The 14,201-nt window shown below is 36.5% G+C and overlaps 1 protein-coding gene across 2 annotated transcripts in view; it reads left to right on the top strand.

Moving 5' to 3' along the window:
* The window catches only part of LOC132256965 (frataxin homolog, mitochondrial), a 31,065-nt gene extending 18,787 nt beyond the window's left edge, over positions 1-12,278 (top strand). The window contains exon 3 of one of the 2 annotated variants that reach the window (XM_059753602.1): positions 12,035-12,278. The gene's annotated coding sequence lies outside the window, so the exon portion shown is untranslated. Of the gene's footprint in view, positions 1-11,381; positions 11,678-12,034 lie in introns of those variants that run through there. The other variant, XM_059753601.1, reaches the window with a different exon arrangement.
* The last annotated feature ends 1,923 nt before the right edge of the window (positions 12,279-14,201 follow it).

Genomic DNA, 14,201 nt, shown 5'->3' with positions numbered 1-14,201 from the left:
TTTATGTTGGATTATTTTTCCTATGTGTAGAGCACTTCAGGGGATGCATTTCCTCCATACATGCCGAAGTGATATTTCTTCTCTATCTGCCGGAAAAACGAGGTTTTCCCTCGACAAATTTTGCTTTTTTATGCTACGCGCACCCGCTAAAAAATTGAAAGAAGGTACATTTTGCTGTTTACGCACTCATTTAGATAATGATAATGCTTAGATGTTAAAATAAAAGAGAAAAAAAGCCAATATCTCGACTTTTTAGCTATTTTAAGTGAATTTTTTGTGTTTTTTATGGAGTAGTTGTCATTAAGACCAAAAAAATACCTAAAATAGCTAAAAAGTCGAGATATTGGCTTTTTTTCTCTTTTATTTTAACATCTAAGCATTATCATTATCTAAATGAGTGCGTAAACAGCAAAATGTACCTTCTTTCAATTTTTTAGCGGGTGCGCGTAGCATAAAAAAGCAAAATTTGTCGAGGGAAAACCTCGTTTTTCCGGCAGATAGAGAAGAAATATCACTTCGGCATGTATGGAGGAAATGCATCCCCTGAAGTGCTCTACACATAGGAAAAATAATCCAACATAAAAGTTTCTTCGTTTCGGAGATATTTAGAAAAAAGTGGTAAAAAACCCGGTGAATTTTTTACCTAGTGGTTCACAAAAGATCATTTTTGACCAACAAGGAGTGATCTAAAACACTCACAATGTTTTACAAAGTAGTAGGTAATTTCAATAGCTATCATTTGAGCCTAATTTGAGGAAAATCCGTGGAAAATTGGGCGAGATATGAGCACATAAGTGCGGCAAAGTGGGTGAAAATAGGGGAAAATGGAAAATAGGCTCTAAAAGGAAAACTTGAGGGTCTAGGGAAAAAAGGAAGGTACCGTTGAAAAGCTGATGACTCAAGGAATCAGAAAATCCACACCTCAAAAAAAGGGCAGAAAAAAGTGTCATTTTTGTTGCCTAGTGTTATTTGAGAGTGTGAAGCTCTCAAACAATTGTTTGATACCACGGAGAAGGGAATCGTCAGACCAATTGAAAGCACCCAGGCAAGCTTTCAGAGCTGTCGACTGCAAATAAACTTTATTTATTCCTATCAGCCGAACGCCTCGCATTCACTGTTTGTGCAAAATCGTACTCTCGGATGGAGAAATGACACTCGTCCGACTGAGTGTATCGCAAACAAAAACTTATATAATCGATTGCGATGTAGACAATGCCTGTGTACTGTACGTTGCGAAAGTAGTCAATCAATATGTATCCATTCGAAATTCACCCCTCTTAAAGTGCTAATATGGGATAATATAGTATCCTCACACAGTCGATGATGGGTAAGTCAATAAAAACGATATCTCGTATATCGATAACTCAGCCTTTTGTGTGTATTCACGAGTGGGGAAAATTATGTTTTATGAAAATATTTCAATGAATATGCCAATAAATCCATTACATATCTCACCCTTCTGCAACCTTGTCTTCAACAAAACAATCACTTATATATGTATATTTCATCCAGCCCATGATGAAGAAGTTGCGGCAGCATTCCGCAGAAGAGCTTCTGCTTCTCTTGCGTTAAATCCTCCGTGAAAAAATGAAATTTTTATAGCGCGGAGAAAAGTAAAGCAAACTTGCAATTACAAATTGTTGTAAATGTTATTTACAACTGGAATAGTTTGAGAGGACTTATTGGTAAGGGAACTGAATGATATATGATAGGGAATTTAGTTTGGGACAATGATATATTGTCGAGTTGGCATTTTGCCCTCTGCAAAATTATGCTTTTTTCCCCTCCTCAATCCACACCATCGAAAGCTCACATGCCATAGGTTTTAAATGTTCTCTGGGTGCAACGGAAAAGCTCCGCACAGAGCGTGGTTTATTCATTCTCTGTGAATATTATATTGAATGATGCGAACGAGGGAGGCTTAAAGTCGAAAAATATGCAACCACATGGGAGCAATTCCAGTCACTCCAAAACTCCCATGAAGTCTTTCTTTGTTCCCCCAACGAGAAAGAAAATTCACATAACCAAGGCATTAAATCCATAAATTTGATGAAATGACATGAATTCCAACATTCTCACTGAGCAAAAAATATATATTTAAAAGCCAAAAACAGCACAATTGCTGAAGCGGCAAATCACATGCAATATTTCACATCAATTCTCACACATTTGAGGTGTCTCTTCCTCTCATTATTTCCTACCTATAACACCCCACAGCATTAAGTTTGGCACACTTTTCCATATCACACCCCCATGAAATCACATGTGATGCTGTGTGTGGATAAATCTTCCGACAATTTCCCTAGAGTGATTTTTTCCATGCCTCGTTACACCCCAAAGTACACAACCTAGAAGTTCTCCAAGCGCGCGCTTTCAATAGTCATTCATTTCGGGGCACACAAAAGCCCCCTGCCATTGTCTTTGCCACTCTCGCGGGGGAAATTAGGTGAGCAACTCAGTTGCCACCCCTCCAGAAAGCTCAACCGAAGGGCGCTCATGGTTTTTCTCATTGTGGAACAGGTTCATACAGTCGCTGACCTTCGAATAAGAACCAAAATGTGCTTAAAAAATTATATCTGATGATATGCAAGTATTCCGTTTTGTGTAATGGTCAGCTTAGGTTCAGGAGTGAAACGGTAAATTGTACAATTAGAACTTTCTTATTGAAACATGTTACAAAATAGAAAGTTGGATGCAAAACTTTTGCTTTCTAACGTCCACAAATTTTTGTAGTGGAGTGTTTCAACACAATTTGTGGCGCATTCCATCGTGGATTGTGCATGAGAGGGAGGCAAAGAACAGGCGTACTCACCAGGAGGGGCAAAAAGTGCTGAAAAGACGCGCCGTCCAAAGAAAGGAAGTGAAAAGCTTTTGTTGGCGCAATTTATTTCTCAATGAAAATGAATGGTAGGTAAAAAAACAAATCAATCGGAATCTCAATGCCCATTTATAAACACTCACATCCTCTCACTCTCTCTCTGTCTCAGAAGATGGTACAAAACACCCAAACAGAAAACTTGTGAGGGTGAGAAAATATATGGCATTTCCTCTGAAAAAGTGGGGATCGTTGAAAAATTACCCGCAATAAATAAGGCGCCACCAAGAACAAGTGATACCTGTGGGAAAATGTGTGAAGTTTTGGGAAAGTCTCTTTTTTCGACGAACATCTAGCCAGTAAACAATTTGTGTCATTCCCAAAGAAACAGTCTTCAGTATTACATTATTCGTTACTATCATAGATGTAATACTTTTGATGTACTGTGTAATAATATACGTAAAGTGCTATAAATTTAAATATGAAAATTACTTGCAAATGCGAAGTCTACAAGTATACGATATGAGATGACATTAGGAAAATCTTCAAATTTCAAGAACATGACGAACATTTTTCTCTTCTCATGTCTTATGAGACACACTAAGATAACAGTGAATTAATTATAAAAATAAGGCGGAAAGAGGCAAAGAATTGCAGTGGAAAATCTAATTTCTGGGTTTTTCTGAGAATGTGAAACAACAAGCAAAGATAAAGTAAAGTAGAGAGTAAAACTTGCAAAACGAGCAGTTGTGAAAGGGATCCAAAAACAATTGAATGAAATTTTATTAAATAAAACTTTGTGCTGTATAGAAAAATACTCTATAAAGTTTTCTTTCCTCTCGACTCATTCAATATTGAAAACACTATTTATACAGCCTTGAGACATTTGGGTAATCAACAAAGATATCGGATTCATGACATCATATAAAACATCTTAGACAGGTTTTCCGATTTTTTTATAATTATTCATTCAATTGATAAAAGTAGACAAAGTTGATTAATTAAGATCAGAATTTTAAAAGTACTAAGATTATGAAAAAAAATCGTATCCATATCACGTGTTAGTTTTGCGATAGTATCAAAAATGGAAACCGTATGAAAATATCTCTAACGTCCCGTAAATTGAGAGAATTCAAACTGTTCCTTTCGACACTCGTTGAGTGTCGACATTCAAATGGAATACATCTCGAGAATTTGTCAGGATGAGAAATGTGGAATAGAGAGGAAAATTAACAATTTCCACGTTTTAATTTTAATGAAAATGAAATGCACTCGCTGCTGAATTTCTTGCCATTTGTCTTCCAACTCGTGTGAATTTTCTCATTCTTCATCATCATCATCATTTCCCCTTCACCCTCTCAGCAACATCGCATTTGCTCCATTGCCATTTTCTCCAGACACAAAGTGCAAGACGAAGCGAGAAAGGACAACAATGTGAAATAGTTTGAAGTTTCATCAAATTTCTCTTATGTGTTGCTGTGAGAAAGCGGGCCAAATGGGAGGAAACATCGTTACTTCAGTCTTCTCCACCCCGCAAAAGCTGTGAAAACTTATGGTGCAAAGCACTGCATATTTGCCGAGGGGGAAAATTAATGGTGAATTTTCAGAATTTTAATTACATGAAAATTATTTGCCTGCATTATTAGATGCATGTTTAGATATTTACGTACAGTTGATGGAAATAAATCCATTTACATTTTCCCGCCACGCTACATTAATACATATTTTAGTGCACACTCCCCGAATTAATTGACCACAAACAGTCTCGATTCTAGGAATTCATGAAACTAGCGCCAGTTGGAAAAGTATTTCAAAGTCATTAGCACTCTGTATTTCATGAAATGTTTGCATTTATATTAATACAAATTTCTTCTATTCAGGACATTTTTATTCTTTAATCATGATTATGACTAGAAGTATTTGCTCGGTCTCTCACACAAAAGAGCTCCGCCAATTGGAATGTAGATATTTTTCAAAAGTTTCTTGCAAAAAAACTTAACGGTACGAACAGCGAAATAATAAATTAAGTAAGTAAAAAATTTGAAATGATTTCCCAATTGATTTAGAAGCACTTTTAATATTGTGGAATGCTATATAGTCGTGTATTCGAATCTCACCGATTGTAAATGTTCGAACACAGTAGAACGCGAGAAAAATTAAGTCTTTTAATGGCAATTTAGAGCATCCTTAAGAATCTCCTTATTCCTAAATGTGGAGTTTTTAGCAACACTTATGGTTGATCGACAAACTGACAATCTGCTACCGTAAAAATAAATCTGTCTCGAAGATTTCCTCTAATGGAGAAAGCTATGTCATTCAATGGGACGTTAATACCTATATAAGTGTGTAAGTAAGAGTGTGTGAAATGTGTAAAATTTAATATTCAACACCAACTATAGAGCGAGATTTGCTTATCATATTTCTATCACGATGTCAAATAAATTTAACAGAAAAATAGTGTCGTGATACTGTATGAATAATTGCGAAATACGAGTAAATGCCCCAAGGGTGTCATCACTTTGAAATATCAATCTCCGCTGACGCAATTTCAAGTGGAAACACCCATACATCCGGAAGTGCTTAAGCTGGCAAACACCGCACTATCAAAATGGGTGGTCGAATTAATTTCACCATATCATCATGCGGTGTGAATTGTTTTCAGCAAATATTTGGTCAAATATATTAGATAATCATGAAATATTCTCGGGTGTGAGCAAATCGGTGTCCAATTTGAGTTTAATATCCGGTAATCACGAACGAACTGCGTGTTGTGATTTTCTGTGGCACTTGCGTCAAAATCAAGAATAGCCATCACAATGATTTGTTGAAGGACACATCCGGACATTTGGCAGAATGAGTGGGTACATATATGTTAGGAGTTCTCACTTGCACAGATCTGCCTATCTCTTGTTACGCTTCCCTCGATGCCACTCTGTCACCTATGAAAATCCAGCTCTGTGCGGAGTATTGAATGTAGGGGGAATTGATAAATGATAAACAGAAATACGCTTCCCAGCAGCGTTGTATTACTTCATCTCATTCACACACGCAAATACTACCCATATTTGGTGGATAGAAAATACCTTTATACATACATACATACCTACATAAATGCATCCTATTCAAGTGACCACCACTATGATTCGTCTCGTAATTCAATATCAAATTGATATGATTCCCGAATATGGGCGAAGAGAAAAGGGGAGTTTAGGCCACCAAATGCAATTTCCCTCCATCTTCAACACTATAGAGAATGATGGGCTGGAATAGTGTGATAAATTTCCGTTTTAATTTACCCACAAATCGTTCAATTTGTTTGCTGTATAATTCCAAATTTGTCCACTGCAGCGGCATTGAACTATTTATCTTGTACTAAAATTGGACAGTGTTGAAAAAATTCACCCCATGGGATTTATTGAAAGACATATATCATTCATTTTCATTTTGACTATCGCGTATGCAATTACCGACAAGTATTTGTTAATTTATGCTTACGCAAACAACTAGTGCTGTATACATATAATTTTTCACAGAAATTGGATTCAATTTATTAATTAAACACTTGTAACAAAACGAGTGACAAAAAGCTCTTTTATTGGAACGTAATTATTTTCCACATAAAAACTGCATTTAATTTCACGCCAATTGCCTATTTTACAGCTCATGTTTATCGCGTGTAATAGTTTATATAAAAAGAGTTTCTGTTTCGATAATTGAGTTAATGAATTTTCCCGTGTGAAAACATATTTGGGGAATTCATTAATTTTACAAGATGGAAATATTGATATACACTCAACTGGCTAAAGAGCCTCACATTTAGTCAATGTGCGCTCAATGTTCGTTTTAGACACCCTCGAGATGAACTTTTTTTGCTCCAACACTTTCACAAGAGGTATTTTCGAGTGTAAAAAGCAATTTGATGTTTAAAATATTAAAATTTCCGTGTTCACAGGGGCTAGATAAATACTTTTTCATCATCTTATGATTGAGGGAGAAACCATAAAATGTATTCCATATTAGACCAAAAATAGGAGCTTAAATTAGATAAAAAATGCAAGAACATTCTCGCGTATTAGTCAATTGTTATACATTAGACAAATCCAGGTACGAAATAATTTGATATTTTTCAATTGATAAATCCAATCACACAACAGACTGAAGTAAATATTTCAATTGTATTGAGAGAAAATTAGACAGCATTCTTACATGTGAGATAGCTAATGAGAGACACATTCTGCATTCCATTTAGCTCAAATTAAATCATGATGCAAATATGTAAATCAAAATTGCTTCCATCGCAGCGAATGTGTGGAATAGTTTGTAATGTGTTTACATAACTAACATTGCTTGTTAGGAAAGTTATTTTCCTTTTCCTCAGCTATTGAGCTTCGCCTAAAGTCGCTCTATTTGCGAATACGTAGAAATCTATTCTCTCAAAATCTAAAAATAGCCCCTGGAAGGCTCAATTTGAAGAAATCTGATTTAAAAAATGGGGGAGGTTTTTTTCGAGTTCTCCCGTTCGCTATCTGTCCGTCCGTCCGTCCGTCGTAAATGAGCTCACGTTAAAATCCGAATGCATTGTTTCTTAATACAGCTTCCAATCGAGTTTGCCACTTTTCGAGTTGTATATGGAGCTCAGCGTACCCATAAGTTTAACTATGCTCTTGCTTATCATGTCCTTTTCATTTTAGTATCCTCCGTTAGATGAATGGAAATTTTCCCATTGCCCACTAGCATCAGCAGAATGTAAAACTCCCTACCATGTTACACAATAAAATTATTTGGTCAAGTCGTTAATTAGTATTCAAATGATGTACATTCCGTTGTTCCTCAGTCAATGTCATTCTCCACACAACAACTCTCTAAAGTTGACCGTAAGATAGACGAGGATTTGATAGAATGCGCTTCTATTCCATTATGTTGGGACTGTGCAGAAATGACACACTCTATGCATATGCACAGTAATTCTATCCGGCATCGCAACAAGGGACAGTTTTCACTCATCTATTGTATCGCACGAAGTTTGACACGAAAGGCAGAGGGAATAATATTCATATGGGTCGTCCCTTTGGCATATTTCTGATCCAATTCCTGGGCGCGGTTTCTCATTGTATGTGTGGTGCGCCATTAATTCTCACTCCTATGTAGCATTACAGATCGCATTAAACAATGCAACAGAGTTGGAAACTAAGTAAATTGAGAGAGAAAATCACTGGAGATTTCTCTACGGAAATTCTATTTTCGCCTATAAGTTTGGTGTTTTTTTATATCATTCCTTTTAGTTGTCGGCATTTTCCGGTTCATGGATGCGAAGACTTGTGACTTGTTGCTCTAGTGGCTCTTCTCGTGGCCCAAAAGAAAAGCCCTGAAATCCCTTTACCAAGTACTTTTATTTCATTTTAATACGATAAACAAATTGAGGCAAGTGTCCAAGGAGGACTCTTCTAATGAGTATAAATATTGCAATTTGTACAAAGCTCCACGTGCTTTGACAATTTGCGAGTGTGGGGTGAGCTCAAAAGCTTCTCTCGTGATTTTTATCTGCAGCAAATTGACTTCTTTATATGTCCAAGTGGACTTCAGGCAAATTGTGAGCTTTCGCTCAGCATTGGATTCGGTGGGTACTCTCTGAGAGGGTGAGACGCTCAATGGTGATGTGGTTTCACTTTCGGGCAATTTTGCGCAACACGACACCATCAATTGTGACGGCATGCAAGACAGTGAAGAAACTATGAAATGTCCTTTTTTGTGGCAACATTCCCACCATTCCCTCATATTTCTGTGGGTGGCTCTGGGTGGGTGCTTGAGTGAGGAATAAACGGCAATTTAGCAGTGTGACGTGATTTTGGGGGTTGGAGGCAGACGTGGCTATAGAGAAAGTCCCCACCCTCGCAATATGTCAGGGAGAGATTGGAAAGAATGGAGTGTGTCTTCTTGCGAGCATTTTCACCGCATTGCGACATCACACACAAAATGCTCATCTTGAGGCAAAACTATGGGTTTGGAGTGGTTGAATTTTTGGTCTGTACATGGAGAAAATATGGCCAAAAGTTTGCTTGTGCTCACGAAGAAAATACATGTGTCATGTGCGAAGGCAGTTGTGAGTGAAATTTTGGTCATACAGCAATTCGCATGGGCCGAGTCGAGTGTCTATGAATAAAATAGTGAATGGCTTCTGCAGACTGGGGTAGATTATGGTAAATGAATTGGTGAGTTGGAATGTCTTATTATGTGGCACGGGTATCAGAGAAGGGAAAATCAATATAGCGAATGGATGAGAAAAGGAATTGATATCGAAATATACAAGGAACTCCTATAGTCATTTTATCAATTCTCCAGTGGATTTTGAAGTCTTCAGGATTTTGCCATTGTATAAATTTCTTATGTAATTTTATCTATCATTTCCCCCCTGTGCGGATCTTGAGGAACTTGGCGAGCACAAAGAAAAAAAAATCTGTCAGGGCAATTTTTGCAATTAAACTTGTGTCTTGTTCAAGAATTTATTGATGTTCATATATTAATGAGAACTTTTATAAATTTGGCTACAAAAATTAGATGGAACTTTTTCATTTTATCTTTGAAAAACATTAAAAGATTTGTTCATACTATTAATAAAATCTTAAAAACAATGTACTTCGAAAATATTCGCGGCACTTTGTCGGTTGGTTTTAAAATTCCAGTCCCAATAGTTTAATAATTCATGAGTAGAGTTATGAAAAAGAAATGACCAATTTTATCTTGTGGAGTCTGTAGCTCTAAAACATAATCACTGTCTAATCTTTTCTCGAGAAAGTCTTAAAGTTATTGCTGCAATGAAATTACGATTACACTCCGTGTTTCAAACGACTTTGTTAATGTAACTTTTTTACAACTACATATATACTTTTCTATGTGTGTGTGTGGAGATATTTTGCCAGCAGAGTAGAGGACTTTCTTCAAATCTCTTGAGGCTTTGCCTCTGCATTTTCTAGAAGATAATGGAATGTAAAGTATCGACAGTCTCGATGCTTACGGGAATGGAATATTTAAAGTCAATGAAGTAAATGTGGCAAAGAATCTCATTTGCCTATATCCATTGCCACATGGAAGCACATCTTTGCTGGTGCCTTCATATTATTTAATGTAAAATTTTATGTCTGTTTAAGGAAACAATGTGTTTTCGCGCTTACAACAGACTCTGAACATTATACTTCCATCAAAAGATTATTTGTGCATTACTCCATAAATACAATGTATCTTACACACTTATGGAAGAACCGTTTAAGCATTGATCAAAATTTTGCTTAGTTGAATATTTGCTCAAAATCACTAGATTTTCTGTCAATAAACCAGTCAGCAATTTAGGTGAACAAAATTTCCGTTGCTCGTTAATGAAATCATTAAAGTTTCTACCAAATTCACGGTTTATTTATTTATCCCTTCAATATATAGTTTTTCTATGTATGAGAAAAAATGTCTAAGTGTCTACTTCATTATTATTTTTTTCAAAATTATATTTTAAAAGCAAACAATAAAATTAATTACAGTATGAATTACATTTTGAGTAACACAAAATCAGTTAGAAAAGAATGCAATCAAACAGTTCGATCTTCCCTAACTGTATAATTAAATTATCTACAATCCATATGTGGTCACAAAATGATTAAATTTAAATTGGTTTTTGCAGCATCCCAATGTCCCGAGGGCTGGGGGAAGCGTAAGTTTAGCATGAATTTCTGCTTAGCAATATTTACTAAAATCTACATTTGCCATGGTGGGATAAATAGGTATTTCGTGTATGGTATGTACAAATTAAATTTAATTACATTCAATATTGTCATGGGGTGAGTTTTTGAGGGTGAATTTGTACAAAATTATGTATAGGCTTGAGAGACTTGCTCAGGGTTTGTTATAAATTGAAATTATGTACCATGACATCCTGGTTATTAGGCACAAACATAATAATCTCCCCGGCATCAGTGGAAGAGCAACTCAAAGAGAATATCGGTTTGGGATGGTGGAGAGATTGAAGGATCAACATTTTCCCTCATGAGGCATACGGGTTCTGCCGCAAATTGATTTTCCTTGGTGAAATTTCCGCGGACACCAGGTGGTAAATGATGGTGATTCGGGGGTGTAAACCTTCTCCTCCAAGCGTTCCCGCAGCCGAACCAAGTGATGCGTGATATTTTTGGATGATGAGAAGGGATGATTTTCGTGATAAGCATCCTTGCCTCATTTTGGGTTCTGCCGACTCGACTCCGTGTGCCAAATTTGTGATACCTCCATCTCTTGGATCACCTTCAGTAGAGAGTCTTCTCGGGATAGGATTTATCGGCCTAAGGGATGAGACTATATTAGGCAAAAGTAATTTTTAGTTAAGAAATTTATGGATTTATTGAAATTTTTCTCAATTTATTATCCAAAGGATGGAGGATTTTGATGTTTTCCTTGCGAATAATGAATTCAACTCTCAGCTTTTGTGTACCTGCGTGAAATACCAAAACAATTTTAATGTAGATTAATTATATCTAAAATTGAACTTTCAGATAATTTTTACTTCCTCTTTTTCTTGATCTTCTTGCAGATCATGACGTTCAAATCCAACTTCAGGTTTAGTTATAAACTTCACTAATTTAGTATTATGGGCAAAAAATGGGTGTCCGATCATCTACTTAAAGGTGTGCACATGGATTGAAGGTAGTTTTTCGTCTCCGTTAGTGACTTAAGACACCACCTTGGCCATTGAAGAGTGTCGTAAAAACTGTGCGAGGGAGTGGCCGAGTACGTGGAAGGGTGCAGCTTTTCATTGCAGTCATTCTTCGTGTCGACAGATGTTGCAGCAGCGAACACAATTACCCCATTTTGAGGCAATAAAAGAGCGAGGAAAGTGTATATTTTCCCAGGGATTTTAAATACATCGACACGTGCAATTTTACATTCGCTCGTCGAGAAAATTTGTGTCATCGCGTCTCGAGATTATTCCATAATTACACATTATTGTCACACTCTCGCCAGTCATTTCAGCTCATGGTGAAACTCAAGAGATTTTCACTGAATGGCGGATGAGCTTTTTGCGCTATGGTGTTCATTGGCTCCATTTGAACTGTCGTGCCTGGTGAGTGTAAAGTCAGCCTTAGAGAGATTTACCTCCAGTTCTAACGCGCGATAGTGTGTCACAACAAAAGTGGGATAAACGATAAATTAATAGCATTAAAAAGTTCTTCCTCTTTCTTTTAGCATTTTGTCCCGGGCATCGTTTCTTACGATATAAACACCATGTGAAAGTACCATATAGCGTCGTTTCTGTTGGCAGAAGAGAAGCGTGAAAAAGCTTCGTTAGGTGCAGCTTAGCCATTCACAAATGATTCTACACTATATTTAGTACACTCTTCCATGTAGTTAGTTATTTTAATCTCTACAGCAAAAATGCGATATCTTTTTATTCAAAAGCGCAAATTAAGAGCTTTTGATTGCGGTTAAGATTCACGAGAAAGGAAGCTCGAGAAAAAAAATGATAATTGTTTCAGGCGAATTGAACAGTTGTGAGTTTGTGTAATAAAATAGTAATTATACATTTTTATAATAATTTATTGTCAATAACTTATGTGTTTCTTCACAGAAATTTCATTAAATCAAAACTCGCGTCACTGTTGTGAGTGACTATGCAGAATAATGCCGGTGAATACGCCAAAATCTAATGGTATACATTTACTCACTCTTCCGAAAATTGATGTTACAACAGAGAGGAAACTTGTCCGGTGAGCAAATATCGATCAATAACCTATTCAGTGAAGGCGCACTGGAAAGATTCAATGACTGCTATATAAATTCAGCAAACACAAAATCCGAGCATCAAATAACCACAAAAATACCTCCCGAAATGCATATCAATGGGAAATTGGGGAAACCAACAATTGGAGTAAATTCCATGATGAATTTTTTAGCAAAATGCTGCTACTTTCCATTTTGCATTCACTATATTTCTCCACTGAGAAGTTGTTTATTTTGTGATCATAAAATTGAAGTATAAATTTAACAGCACTTCCTTCAGGACTCACAATTTGTGTTTTGTGGAAGAGCCAATCTGACCTCTCAAATAATTTCACAAGGAACTGTAAGACTGTGAAATCACATTATCCCCACTCGTGAAATAATTCTTGTGGCGAGAAATCTCCGGCTTTCTCTGCAAAGACGACTCACGTATGCCAATGATCATCTCACTTTCGAAATGAAGAGAGAAAATTTCACATGAATAAGGAAATTTTATAGCTGGAAAATGCTATGAAAATTACTCACATACTAGAATTAAAGTTCTATAGAAGAAAGTGAAAAATCTCATGCTCATGAAATTCCAGTTGAGTTATTTGTGGGAAAGAAATTTTTGCTATCCAGAATTTTAACTACTATTTTAAATTTCAATCGAATAAGACTATTGATTGATGAGGGGACGGGTCTATTTTACAAGGAGTATGCAGTTTGCGATGAATTTGGAATATGTCAGACTCTTTTTAAAGTTAAGACTTTGATCTGATGCATGAAAAATGAATTTTTAATACGGAAATTGAACTTTTTAGATCATTTCCATATTTGAAGGTACGAGAAAGTGACGTTTTATAGGCACTGGGGTGAGTCAATTGTTGGGAGACATCTAATGAGAATTGGGATTTTGCTGAAAATTACGATCGTGCAATGTACTATAAAGCGGGCTTAAATCAGATATCCTCATTTTTTCACTCGAGCGGCAATTGAGGGCATGCATTTTGGTCGGTAGCTCGTCACGCCGCTGTTATCAATTCCCAACAGTGATACGATGAGGAAGAGTCACTCAATCATTATTCCAGCCCTGGTGATGTGATGAGAGGTGAAAGCTCGTCTAATACAAGCGAAAGCAGCGAAAGCGTGAGAGCTTTTTACGATTCATCCCCGTTGGCATATTATTAAAATATATGGGTAGCGCAAAGCATGACAATCACGGGGGTTTGTGTGAGGTGATAGTAAAAGTGCCAGAGTGGGTGGGGGATTTTCAGCTTTGGCCTGGGTTTAAAACATAACGATGAAATGCTATGTTTGGCTTTATGCGAAGAGCGTGAAATAAAACACTATTAACCATTTCCGTGGGACATAGTTTGTCACGTCGAGAGGGTGGGTTTTAGGATGCTTCACATGCAAAAGTATTATCATTGCATATTGTCGCGCTCATCATGGCTGAGGTAAAAGTGTTCAAGTTGGTGCTTCATTTTCACATTTGTGAAATTTTAATCACCCATCGCATAAAACTATTCGCATTTTAACAGTCACCCGACAGGCCTTTCGCGTTGGGGTCTTTTTGTCATTTTCACATTATCAAATTTTCATAGGGTTATTTTAATTGATGATAAATCTCATTTAGCTGTGTATAATGCTA

Source organism: Phlebotomus argentipes, unplaced genomic scaffold, assembly GCF_947086385.1.
Source record: "Phlebotomus argentipes unplaced genomic scaffold, Phlebotomus argentipes genome assembly contig_33, whole genome shotgun sequence".
Classification (NCBI taxonomy): Eukaryota; Metazoa; Arthropoda; class Insecta; order Diptera; family Psychodidae; genus Phlebotomus; species Phlebotomus argentipes.
The sequence above is the reverse complement of the archived record's forward strand: the minus strand, read 5'-3'. Positions and strand labels throughout refer to the sequence as shown.